The sequence below is a fragment of the Anomaloglossus baeobatrachus genome, assembly GCF_048569485.1.
Source record: "Anomaloglossus baeobatrachus isolate aAnoBae1 chromosome 9 unlocalized genomic scaffold, aAnoBae1.hap1 SUPER_9_unloc_1, whole genome shotgun sequence".
In the NCBI taxonomy this organism is placed as follows: domain Eukaryota; kingdom Metazoa; phylum Chordata; class Amphibia; order Anura; family Aromobatidae; genus Anomaloglossus; species Anomaloglossus baeobatrachus.
In genome coordinates, this window is record NW_027441819.1 from 821,372 (window position 1) to 833,489 (window position 12,118).

The window sequence follows — 12,118 nt, forward strand, 5'->3', positions numbered from 1 at the left end:
AGAGGGCGGTATATAACAACAGACAACGGGAGGAGGAGGGGAAAAGAGGAGGAGATCTCTCGTCAAGCAGACAGACAACGGAGGGAAGGAGGGGAAAAGGGAGAGGAGTATAGAGAGAGATGGTGACAGGAGGACAGTATATAGGGGAGAGGACAGTATACAGAGGAGATGGTGACAGGAGGGCGGTATATAGGGGAGAGGACAGTATACAGAGGAGATGGTGACAGGAGGGCGGTATATAGGGGAGAGGACAGTATACAGAGGAGATGGTGACAGGAGGACAGTATATAGGGGAGAGGACAGTATACAGAGGAGATGGTGACAGGAGGGCGGTATATAGGGGAGAGGACAGTATACAGAGGAGATGGTGACAGGAGGGCGGTATATAGGGGAGAGGACAGTATACAGAGGAGATGGTGACAGGAGGACAGTATATAGGGGAGAGGACAGTATACAGAGGAGATGGTGACAGGAGGGCGGTATATAGGGGAGAGGACAGTATACAGAGGAGATGGTGACAGGAGGGCGGTATATAGGGGAGAGGACAGTATACAGAGGAGATGGTGACAGGAGGACAGTATATAGGGGAGAGGACAGTATACAGAGGAGATGGTGACAGGAGGGCGGTATATAGGGGAGAGGACAGTATACAGAGGAGATGGTGACAGGAGGGCGGTAAATAGGGGAGAGGACAGTATACAGAGGAGATGGTGACAGGAGGACAGTATATAGGGGAGAGGACAGTATACAGAGGAGATGGTGACAGGAGGGCGGTATATAGGGGAGAGGACAGTATACAGAGGAGATGGTGACAGGAAGACAGTATACAGAGGAGATGGTGACAGGAGGGCGGTATATAGGGGAGAGGACAGTATACAGAGGAGATGGTGACAGGAGGGCGGTATATAGGGGAGAGGACAGTATACAGAGGAGATGGTGACAGGAGGGCGGTATATAGGGGAGAGGACAGTATACAGAGGAGATGGTGACAGGAGGACAGTATATAGGGGAGAGGACAGTATACAGAGGAGATGGTGACAGGAGGGCGGTATATAGGGGAGAGGACAGTATACAGAGGAGATGGTGACAGGAGGGCGGTATATAGGGGAGAGGACAGTATACAGAGGAGATGGTGACAGGAGGGCGGTATATAGGGGAGAGGACAGTATACAGAGGAGATGGTGACAGGAGGGCGGTATATAGGGGAGAGGACAGTATACAGAGGAGATGGTGACAGGAGGACGGTATATAGGGGAGAGGACAGTATACAGAGGAGATGGTGACAGGAGGGCGGTATATAGGGGAGAGGACAGTATACAGAGGAGATGGTGACAGGAGGGCGGTATATAGGGGAGAGGACAGTATACAGAGGAGATGGTGACAGGAGGGCGGTATATAGGGGAGAGGACAGTATACAGAGGAGATGGTGACAGGAGGACAGTATATAGGGGAGAGGACAGTATACAGAGGAGATGGTGACAGGAGGGCGGTATATAGGGGAGAGGACAGTATACAGAGGAGATGGTGACAGGAGGGCGGTATATAGGGGAGAGGACAGTATACAGAGGAGATGGTGACAGGAGGGCGGTATATAGGGGAGAGGACAGTATACAGAGGAGATGGTGACAGGAGGGCGGTATATAGGGGAGAGGACAGTATACAGAGGAGATGGTGACAGGAGGACAGTATATAGGGGAGAGGACAGTATACAGAGGAGATGGTGACAGGAGGGCGGTATATAGGGGAGAGGACAGTATACAGAGGAGATGGTGACAGGAGGGCGGTATATAGGGGAGAGGACAGTATACAGAGGAGATGGTGACAGGAGGGCGGTATATAGGGGAGAGGACAGTATACAGAGGAGATGGTGACAGGAGGGCGGTATATAGGGGAGAGGACAGTATACAGAGGAGATGGTGACAGGAGGGCGGTATATAGCAAGGGGGGGGGGAATGAGGAGACGGCACTCATCACTTACCTGGCCCCGGCTTCCCCGGGATATACACGGTCACGGCCCCGGCTCCTCGGTGTCTCCGGGTATAAACACGGTACCGGCCCTAGTCACGGGTCCTCGGTGTCTCCCGGTATATACACGGTACCGGCCCCGGTCACGGCTGCCCGGTGTCTCCCGGGATGTACACGGTACCGGCCCCGGTCACGGCTGCCCGGTGTCTCCCGGGATATACACGGTACCGGCCCCGGCTCCCCGGTGTCCGCACATCCCGGCCGTGTCCACAGTGACTGGAGGGGGCGGAGTCTCCTGTGGCCCCGCCCGCGTCACTGTTTGTATAGAATCGAAATCATCCCGCCTCCTCCTGTGTGAGGAGAAAGTGCAGAAGAGCGCGCGCTACACGGAGACCGGAGCCGAGAGACGCCCGACAGGAGAGAGAGCGCGGAGCCGAGAGACGCCCGACAGGAGAGAGAGCGCGGAGCCGAGAGACGCCAGACAGGAGAGAGCGCGGAGCCGAGAGACGCCCGACAGGAGAGAGCGCGGAGCCAAGAGACGCCCGACAGGAGAGAGCGCGGAGCCAAGAGACGCCCGACAGGAGAGAGAGCGCGGAGCCGAGAGACGCCCGACAGGAGAGAGCGCGGAGCCAAGAGACGGCTGACAGGAGAGAGCGCGGAGCCGAGAGACGCCCGACAGGAGAGAGCGCGGAGCCAAGAGACGGCTGACAGGAGAGAGCGCGGAGCCAAGAGACGCCCGACAGGAGAGAGAGCGCGGAGCCGAGAGAGAGACGCCCGACAGGAGAGAGAGCGCGGAGCCGAGAGACGCCTGACAGGAGAGAGAGCGCGGAGCCGAGAGACGCCCGACAGGAGAGAGAGCGGAGCCGAGAGACGCCTGACAGGAGAGAGAGCGCGGAGCCGAGAGACGCCCGACAGGAGAGAGAGCGGAGCCGAGAGACGCCTGACAGGAGAGAGAGCGCGGAGCCGAGAGACGCCCGACAGGAGAGAGAGCGCGGAGCCGAGAGACGCCCGACAGGAGAGAGAGCGCGGAGCCGAGAGACGCCCGACAGGAGAGAGAGCGCGGAGCCGAGAGACGCCCGACAGGAGAGAGAGCGCGGAGCCGAGAGACGCCCGACAGGAGAGAGCGCGCGGAGCCGAGAGACGCCCGACAGGAGAGAGAGCGCGGAGCCGAGAGACGCCTGACAGGAGAGAGAGCGCGGAGCCGAGAGACGCCCGACAGGAGAGAGAGACGCCTGACAGGAGAGAGCGCGGAGCCGAGAGACGCCAGACAGGAGAGAGAGATGCCTGACAGGAGAGAGCGCGGAGCCAAGAGACGGCTGACAGGAGAGAGCGCGGAGCCAATAGATGCCTGACAGGAGAGAGCGCGGAGCCGAGAGACGCCGGACAGGAGAGAGCGCGGAGCCGAGAGATGCCTGACAGGAGAGGGAGACGCCTGACAGGAGAGAGCGCGGAACCAAGAGACGCCTGACAGGAGAGAGCGCGGAGCCAAGAGACGCCTGACAGGAGAGAGCGCGGAGCCAAGAGACGCCTGACAGGAGAGAGCGCGGAGCCGAGAGATGCCAGACAGGAGAGGGAGACGCCTGACAGGAGAGAGCGCGGAGCCGAGAGATGCCTGACAGGAGAGGGAGACGCCTGACAGGAGAGAGCGCGGAGCAAAGAGACGCCTGACAGGAGAGAGCGCGGAGCCGAGAGACGCCTGACAGGAGAGAGCGCGGAGCCGAGAGACGCCTGACAGGAGAGAGCGCGGAGCCAAGAAACGCCTGACAGGAGAGAGCGCGGAGCCAAGAGACGCCTGACAGGAGAGAGCGCGGAGCCAAGAGACGCCTGACAGGAGAGAGCGCGGAGCCGAGAGACGCCTGACAGGAGAGAGCGCGGAGCCAAGAGACGCCTGACAGGAGAGAGCGCGGAGCCGAGAGACGCCTGACAGGAGAGAGCGCGGAGCCGAGAGACGCCAGACAGGAGAGAGCGCGGAGCCGAGAGACTCCAGACAGGAGAGAGCGCGGAGCCGAGAGACGCCAGACAGGAGAGAGCGCGGAGCCGAGAGACGCCAGACAGGAGAGAGAGACGCCTGACAGGAGAGGGAGACGCCTGACAGGAGAGGGAGACGCCTGACAGGAGAGGGAGACGCCTGACAGGAGAGGGAGACGCCTGACAGGAGAGGGAGACGCCTGACAGGAGAGGGAGACGCCTGACAGGAGAGGGAGACGCCTGACAGGAGAGGGAGACGCCTGACAGGAGAGGGAGACGCCTGACAGGAGAGAGCGCGGAGCCGAGAGATGCCTGACAGGAGAGAGATGCCTGACAGGAGAGGGATACGCCTGACAGGAGAGAGCGCGGAGCCAAGAGACGCCTGACAGGAGAGAGCGGAGCCGAGAGACGCTTGACAGAAAAGAGACGGGAGACGCCTGACAGGAGAGGGAGACGCCTCACAGGAGAGAGAGCGGAGCCGAGAGACACCTGACAGGAGAGAGAGTGCGGAGCAGAGAGACGCCTGACAGGAGAGAGAGCGGAGCCGGGAGACACCTGACAGGAGAGAGCACGGAGCCGAGAGACGCCTGACAGAAAAAAGACGGGAGACGCCCGACAAATGAGAGCGCGGAGCCGAAAGACGCCCACAAGAGAGAGCGCGGAGCCGAGAGACGCCCGACAGGAGAGAGAGCGCGCGGAGCCGAGAGACGCCCGACAGGAGAGAGAGAGCGCGGAGCCGTGAGACGCCCGACAGGAGAGAGAGCGCGCGGAGCCGAGAGACGCCCGACAGGAGAGAGAGCGCGCGGAGCCGTGAGACGCCCGACAGGAGAGAGAGCGCGCGGAGCCGAGAGACGCCTGACAGGAGAGAGCGCGGAGCCAAGAGACGCCTGACAGGAGAGAGCGGAGCCGAGAGACGCTTGACAGAAAAGAGACGGGAGACGCCTGACAGGAGAGGGAGACGCCTCACAGGAGAGAGAGCGGAGCCGAGAGACACCTGACAGGAGAGAGAGTGCGGAGCAGAGAGACGCCTGACAGGAGAGAGAGCGGAGCCGGGAGACACCTGACAGGAGAGAGCACGGAGCCGAGAGACGCCTGACAGAAAAAAGACGGGAGACGCCCGACAAATGAGAGCGCGGAGCCGAAAGACGCCCACAAGAGAGAGCGCGGAGCCGAGAGACGCCCGACAGGAGAGAGAGCGCGCGGAGCCGAGAGACGCCCGACAGGAGAGAGAGAGCGCGGAGCCGTGAGACGCCCGACAGGAGAGAGAGCGCGCGGAGCCGAGAGACGCCCGACAGGAGAGAGAGCGCGCGGAGCCGTGAGACGCCCGACAGGAGAGAGAGCGCGCGGAGCCGAGAGACGCCCGACAGGAGAGAGAGCGGAGCGGAGACGCCACTTTTCAGCCTGGCTGGCGCATCTCATGTCCTCAGATTTACCAACCCTCATCCTAGGAGACTTCAAAATCCCCATCTGCATCCCAGCTTCTATCTCTCACAACCTCCCTTGGCCTCTCACAGCTCTCATCCTCTGAGACACATGAAGATAGTAACACTCTTGACCTGGTCTTTATCCGCCTCTGCTCAATCTCTCACTTTGACAACTCACCTCTTCCCCTCTCTGACCACAACATCCTCTCCTTCAACCTCACAAACCATCGTCCACCCCAGCATACTCCCACCTATCACACATTCAGAAACCTACAGGTCATTGACTCTCAGACACTTAGGCTATGTGTCCACAGTAAAAGGTCCCTGCGGATTTTTTTGCCTGAAAATCCGCAACTTTCGCGGCAAATCCGCACCCGCGGATTTGCCGCGGATTTTATTTTTTTTTTTTTCCCCATTCAAAACAGAAAATCCGCACCAAATCCGCACCAAACAATTGACATGCTGCAGTTTGTTCCGCATCAAAATCCGCGGCAAAATCCGCAGCGGAAAAATCCGCAGCATGGGCACAGCATTTCCAAAATGCCATTGAAATGGCTGGGGAGTAGCTGTGCTGCAGATTTTCGGCAAATCCGCGCTAAATCCGCGTCAAAATCCGCGTCAAATCCGCGATAAATCCTGTAGCGTGGGCACATAGCCTAACAGACTCTCTACACTCATCACTGTCACCCATCTCCTCACTTTCCTGTCCTGATCTGGCTGTAAAGCACTACAATGATACACTCAGAAGAACCCAGGACCAAGTAGCACCCCTCACCCTCAGAACCTCCAAACAGAGTAAAAACAGCCTTGGCTTACATCCCAAACTCAATTTCTCTAGCGATGCTCTAGGACAGGGGTGGGGAACCTTTTTACTGCCGGGGGCCATCTGGAAATTTCTACGAACCATCGGGGGCCGCACAAAATTATCAATGTGAAAATTACCCCGCTACATTTGGTCAAGCAATTAATTAACTCACCCCTATTGTGGTGGCCAGAGATGCTTCTCTTTGGCGCAGCGGTTAATTTTAGGTGATATTGATCATGTTGCTTCTCACAGCTGCTTTTCCAGGATTGTCTCTGTCTGGAGCAGTCAACTCTTTGTGATTAATAAGATTGGTAAATCATATACATCACAACTGACACTGGGACTGCTGTATATATATATACATCACAGGAGGGGCTGGGGGCATATACATCACATAGGAGACGCTGGAACTACTGTATATAAATCACATAGGAGACGCTGGGACAGCTGTATATATATTAAAGGAGATGCCCCAGGCCCTCCTGTGATGTATATGCCTCAGCATCTCCAATGTGATGTATATGCCCCCAGTGTCTCCTGTGATGTGTATGCTCCAGCCCCACCTGTAATATATACATTACAGAAGACAATGGGGCATATACATCACAGGAGGGGCTGGGGGCATATACATCACAGGATATATGCCCCCAGCCCCTCCTGTGATGTATATTTCCCCAGTGTCTCCTGTGATGTGTATGCTCCAGCCCCACCTGTAATATATACATTACAGGAGACAATGGGGTATATACATCACAGGAGGGGCTGGGAGCATATATATTACAGGTGGGGCTGGGAGAATATATACGTCACAAAATAGGCTGAGGACATATACATCACTGGGAGGCATAGATATGGCTTTGGAGCGCAGACAGCACGGGGGGGGCACGGACAGCACTGGGGGGCACGGGGGAAACTGACAACACATGCAGAGCCCAGACATTGCAACGGGGGCGCAGACAGCATGGGGGAGCATGGACATCACTGGGGGCACAGCACTAGGGGGTGGGGGGGGGAGTCACACAGCTCTGGGGGAGTGGGGGGCACACAGCTCTGGGGGAGTGGGGGGCACACAGCTCTGGGGGAGTGGGGGGCACACAGCTCTGGGGGAGTGGGGGGCACACAGACCTAGTAGAGGGGGGCACACAGACCTAGTGGAGGGGGGGACACACAGACCTTGTGGAGGGGGGGGACACACAGACCTAGTGGAGAGGGGGGACACACAGACCTAGTGGAGAGGGGGGACACACAGACCTAGTGGAGAGGGGGGACACACAGACCTAGGGGCCACACAAACCTGGAGGCCACACAAACCTGGCAGACACACAAACCTGGCAGACACACAAACCTGGCAGACACACAAACCTGGCAGACACACAACCCTGGGGAAGAAACACACAACCCTGGTGGAGCGGACACAAGGGAGCAGGCACACAGCAGCTGGGAAATGAGCACATAGCAGCACAGTGGGAACGGGCACACAGCACAGTGGGAGCGCACACGGGGGAGCGGGTGCAGAGGAGTGAGCACGGGGGAGCTGTAACGGAGAAGCGGGCAAGGGTGAGCGCGCACGGAGAAGCGGGCACGGGGGAGCGGGTGCAGAGGAGTGAGCACGAGGGAGCTGTAACGGAGAAGCGGGCAAGGGTGAGCGCGCACGTGTTAGCTGGCACACAGCACGGGGGAGCGCGCACAGAAGAGCTGGCACGCAGCGGGGGGGGGGGGGGAAGCGCGCACTTACTAGTTGACTTGAAGCCGTCAAACTGCTGCTGGGCTTCTGTGGGACGGGGCGAAAGTGTTAACCCCGCCCACAAAATAAGTCCTCCTGAGCACACACGCACTGACCAGCGTTCAGTAGTGAATGCTGAATGCGCGTCCTCGTAGCGCGCAAGGGGATTTAAAGGGCCGGCAACCGGCAAGACACGGCTGCTGGCAGAGTCCCGGGGGCCGTACAAAAGGTCTTCGCGGGCCGTATGCGGCCCGCGGGCCGGAGGTTCCCCACCCCTGCTCTAGGAGTTCCAAACGCCTATGGAGGAAAACCCGCACACCGGAAAACTTAATCCACTAAAAGTTAATGTTAAGGACCTACAACTCTTCCCATCACCACCCTTATTTCCTCACTATCCAATAATCCAAAAAAGCTCTTTGACACCTTTCACTCCCTCCTCAAGCCCAAAGTACAGACCCCTATCACAGACCTTCATGCTGATGACCTGGCCTCGTATTTCACAGAGAAAATAGAAAACATCCGCCGAGAGATCAACGCCCAGCCACCAAGCGTTGTCAATCCCATCCAGCTCGCTTTCCACATTTGACCCAGTCACAGAGGAGGAAGTCTCCAGGCTCCTCTCTTCTTCTCGTCCTACCACTTGCCCTACTGATCCCTTTCACTCACACCTACTACAGTCTATCCGGTTGTCACTACTCGCCTAACAAATCTTCAATCTCTCTTCTGGTATCTTCCCCTCCTCCCTCAAACACTCTATCATTACTCCATTATTAAAAAACACCTCTTGATTCGTCCTGCACAAGCAACTACAGACCAGTCTCCAATCTCTCCTTCATCTCCAAACTCTTGCAGCGCCTGGTCTACTCTCGCCTCACCCACTACCTTTCCACTCACTCTCTTCTAGATCCTTTACAGTCTGGCTTCCGCCCTTTACACTCAACAGAAACTGCCGTTCTCAAAGTGACCAATGACCTATTGACAGCAAAACTTAACGGTGACCACTCTCTGCTTATCCTTCTTGACATCTCTGCCGCCTTGGACACTGTTGACCACCATCTCCTTCTCTCTATGCTCCATTCTATCGACCTAAAGGACACTGTGCTCTCCTGGTTCTCTTCCTATCTTTCTGGCCGCTCATTCAGCAATCGTTTGCTGGCTCCACATCTTCTCCACCTCCTCTCACTGTTGGGGTCCCTCAAGGTTCAGTTCTTGGCCCTCTTTTCTCCCTCTACACTGCCCCAATTGGAATGGCCATCAGCAGATTTGGCTTTCAGTACCATCTTTATGCTGATGACACACAGCTATACACCTCATCCCCTGAGCTCACCCCCGCTGTACTACAGAACACAGTTTGCAACATCATGTCTGCTATCTATCTGAAACGTAACCTTTCCAAAACTGAACTTCTTCTTTTCCCTCCGTCTTACAACCTTCCTAAACCTGACATCTCCCTCTCTGTGTGTGGCACAACGATAAGTCCTAGGCAGCAGGCTCGCTGTCTGGGTGTTATACTTGACACTGATCTCTCCTTCAACTCCCACATACAATCTCTTGCCCGCTCCTGCCGCTTGCACCTCAAGAACATCTCTAGAATCCACCCCTTTTTCACAATGGAAACGACAAAAACCCTCACCGTGGCCCTGATCCACTCTCGCCTGGACTACTGTAACTCTCTATTAATCGGTCTCCCCCTAACTAGACTCTCTCCTCTACAGTCCATCCTTAATGCAGCAGCCAGGGTCACCTATCTGGCTAACCTCTACTCGGATGCCTCTGTTCTGTGCCAGTCATTGCACTGGCTGCCCATATATCACAGGATCCAATTCAAACGGCTTATTCTCACCCACAAAGCTCTCCACAGTGCAGCACCCCCCTACATCTCCACCCTCCTCTCTGTCTATCACCCCACCCGTTCTCTACACTCTGCAAATGACTTTTGACCAACATCCACACTAATTTGAACCTTCCACTCCTGGATCCAAGACTTCTTCCGAGCTGCACCAATCCTCTGGAACACTCTACCCCAAGAAGTTAGGACGAATCACAACTTACTCAGCTTCAGACGCACTCTAAAAACGCATCCTTTTTAGGGTGGCCTATCACACTCCCTAGCCGAACTAAATTCACATAGTCCCTCCACAACGTATCAGAACGTAACCCAATGTCAAATTCCATGGCACCTAAATGCATCTCAAGGTTCTGGCCAACTGGTCCAGGAAGCCATTATCTATCCCCAATTTCCTTGAGCTGGCTGGATTGTCATTGTAAATAAGCACTTGTACCTCCCCCCACTCTCTCATTATAGATTGTAAGCTCTCACGAGCAGGGTTGACTTTTTTTCCCTCTAAATATTGTATTTTCTATAACTGTTACTTGTTTGTATATGATTCTCCTGAATTGTAAAACGCTGCGGAATATGTTGGCGCTATAGAAATAAAGATTATTATATTATGAAACTGCATAAACTTCTGGCAACGCAGCCGTTCTCCGGCATCAGGAACTGTGATTGAAATACTCTGCTTCTAGGCCCTGGAACTCCAAATTAATAAGATGTGTTTTACAAGCGCTTGGAGAAATCAATATAGCATCGCCTAGCATGGTGTACTGAGAGATTCTGCTGTATTACATCATGTGACCAGTTTATATAGTATCCCAAACAAAGAAATTACCATGCACCAATAGAAGCCGCAGGCGTGTGTAGAAACGTGAAGCTTCCCCGCCCATCAGTGTTATCTGAACCCTATCACATCATTCAGTTATAAGACAAGATGGTTTCTATACAATACAAAATGGCTTGTGTTCTCTCACAGAACTGAGCAGTCCACGCACAGACACGTAGGCCACCCGTGCAGATACGTGTCCAGCAGGTAAGTGTCCAGCTCTCACCTTAGGATCTGTAGGTCAGGTTCCACACCAGTATAATCCACGTTTGCTGGTTTCCTCCCAGCTCCGAGTCTGCTCAGGCCTGACTGTCCTCCATTAGGCGATGTGCGCACGCTGAGTATTTGGTTGCAGAAATTTCTGCATCTCCTAGCAGACATAGACAATGCGTTTTTGACACTAAGGCCAGAGTCACACTTGCGAGTGCCTCGCGTGTAACTCGCGCGAGTCTCTCATTGAATCACCCGGCACGGACTCGTACTCTCCTGACAGGAGCGGGTCGGTTGCATGTATGTCTATGCAGCTGAGATGCTCCTGTCCTGAGAGTGTGAGTCCATGCCGGGTGATTCAATGAGAGACTCACGCGAGTTACACGCGAGGCACTCGAAAGTGTGACTCTGGCCTAATTTTGTTTGCGTTTTTCATGCATTTAGGCTATGTGCCCACGGGAGCTCGTACCTGCGGATATATCCGCAGGTACGGCCGCAGGTTTTCCGCAGCTGCTCGCCGGAATCAGCTATTTTTAGCTGCAGTAGTACAGTGAAATAGCTGCGGCAAACCTGCGGAAGTCCCGGCCTCTATCTCCATAGTGGAGCGCCGGGGTTTCCGCAGGTAAATCCGCAGAAAGAATTGACATGCAATTACGTGCGGCTGCAGGGCATCCGCAGCATGGACACAGCACTCCCCATGTCCCATAGGATAACATGGAGAGTGTCTGTGCATGCTGAAACCTGGAAAATCCAGAAAACCTGCGGATTTAACTGGAAAATCTGGATTTTCGGCAGATAAATCCGCAGGTTTAATCTCCCGTGGGCACATAGCCTAGTGTGGAAAACCGCTCGAGGAATTGATATGCTGCAGATTAAGGCTATGTGCCCACGCTGCGGAAAATGCGTGGATTTTGCCGCGGATTTCTCGCGGAAAAGCCGCGGATTTCCCGAAAATCTGCAGCTCAGGCACTTCCCAGTCATTTCTATGGCATTGTGGAAATGCTGTGCCCACTCTGCGGATTTTTCCACAGCGGATTTCGTGCGGATTTTGATCCGGAAAAATCTGCAACATGTCAATTTATTGTTGCGGATTTTCATCCGGATTTTGGCTTTAAAATTGGGAGGAAAAAAAAAAAATCCGCGGCAAATCCAAACCTTTGAAAAGGTGCGGATTTTGCGGGAAAGCTGCGGATTTTGATGCAGAAAAATCCGCAGCTACATTCTCCTGTGGACACATAGCCTTATGCACCAAATCAGCAAGGGGGAAAAAAACATGTGCACAAACCTTCAGCATTCTCTAAATGTGGACTAAAAAAATGCATGAAAATGGTAGTGTGTGCACAGAGCCTGAGGTTTCTCCTGT

At 55.2% G+C, this 12,118-nt stretch overlaps 1 protein-coding gene across 3 annotated transcripts in view; it reads right to left on the reverse strand.

Moving 5' to 3' along the window:
* DAB2IP (DAB2 interacting protein) overlaps positions 1-12,118 on the reverse strand; it is a 191,994-nt gene that overhangs the window by 96,457 nt on the left and 83,419 nt on the right. For 2 of the 3 annotated variants that reach the window (XM_075331851.1, XM_075331853.1), the window contains exon 1: positions 1,979-2,266. The exons of the other annotated variant lie outside the window; for it this stretch is intronic. The gene's annotated coding sequence lies outside the window, so the exon portion shown is untranslated. Of the gene's footprint in view, positions 1-1,978; positions 2,267-12,118 lie in introns of those variants that run through there. 3 annotated transcript variants of the gene reach the window in all.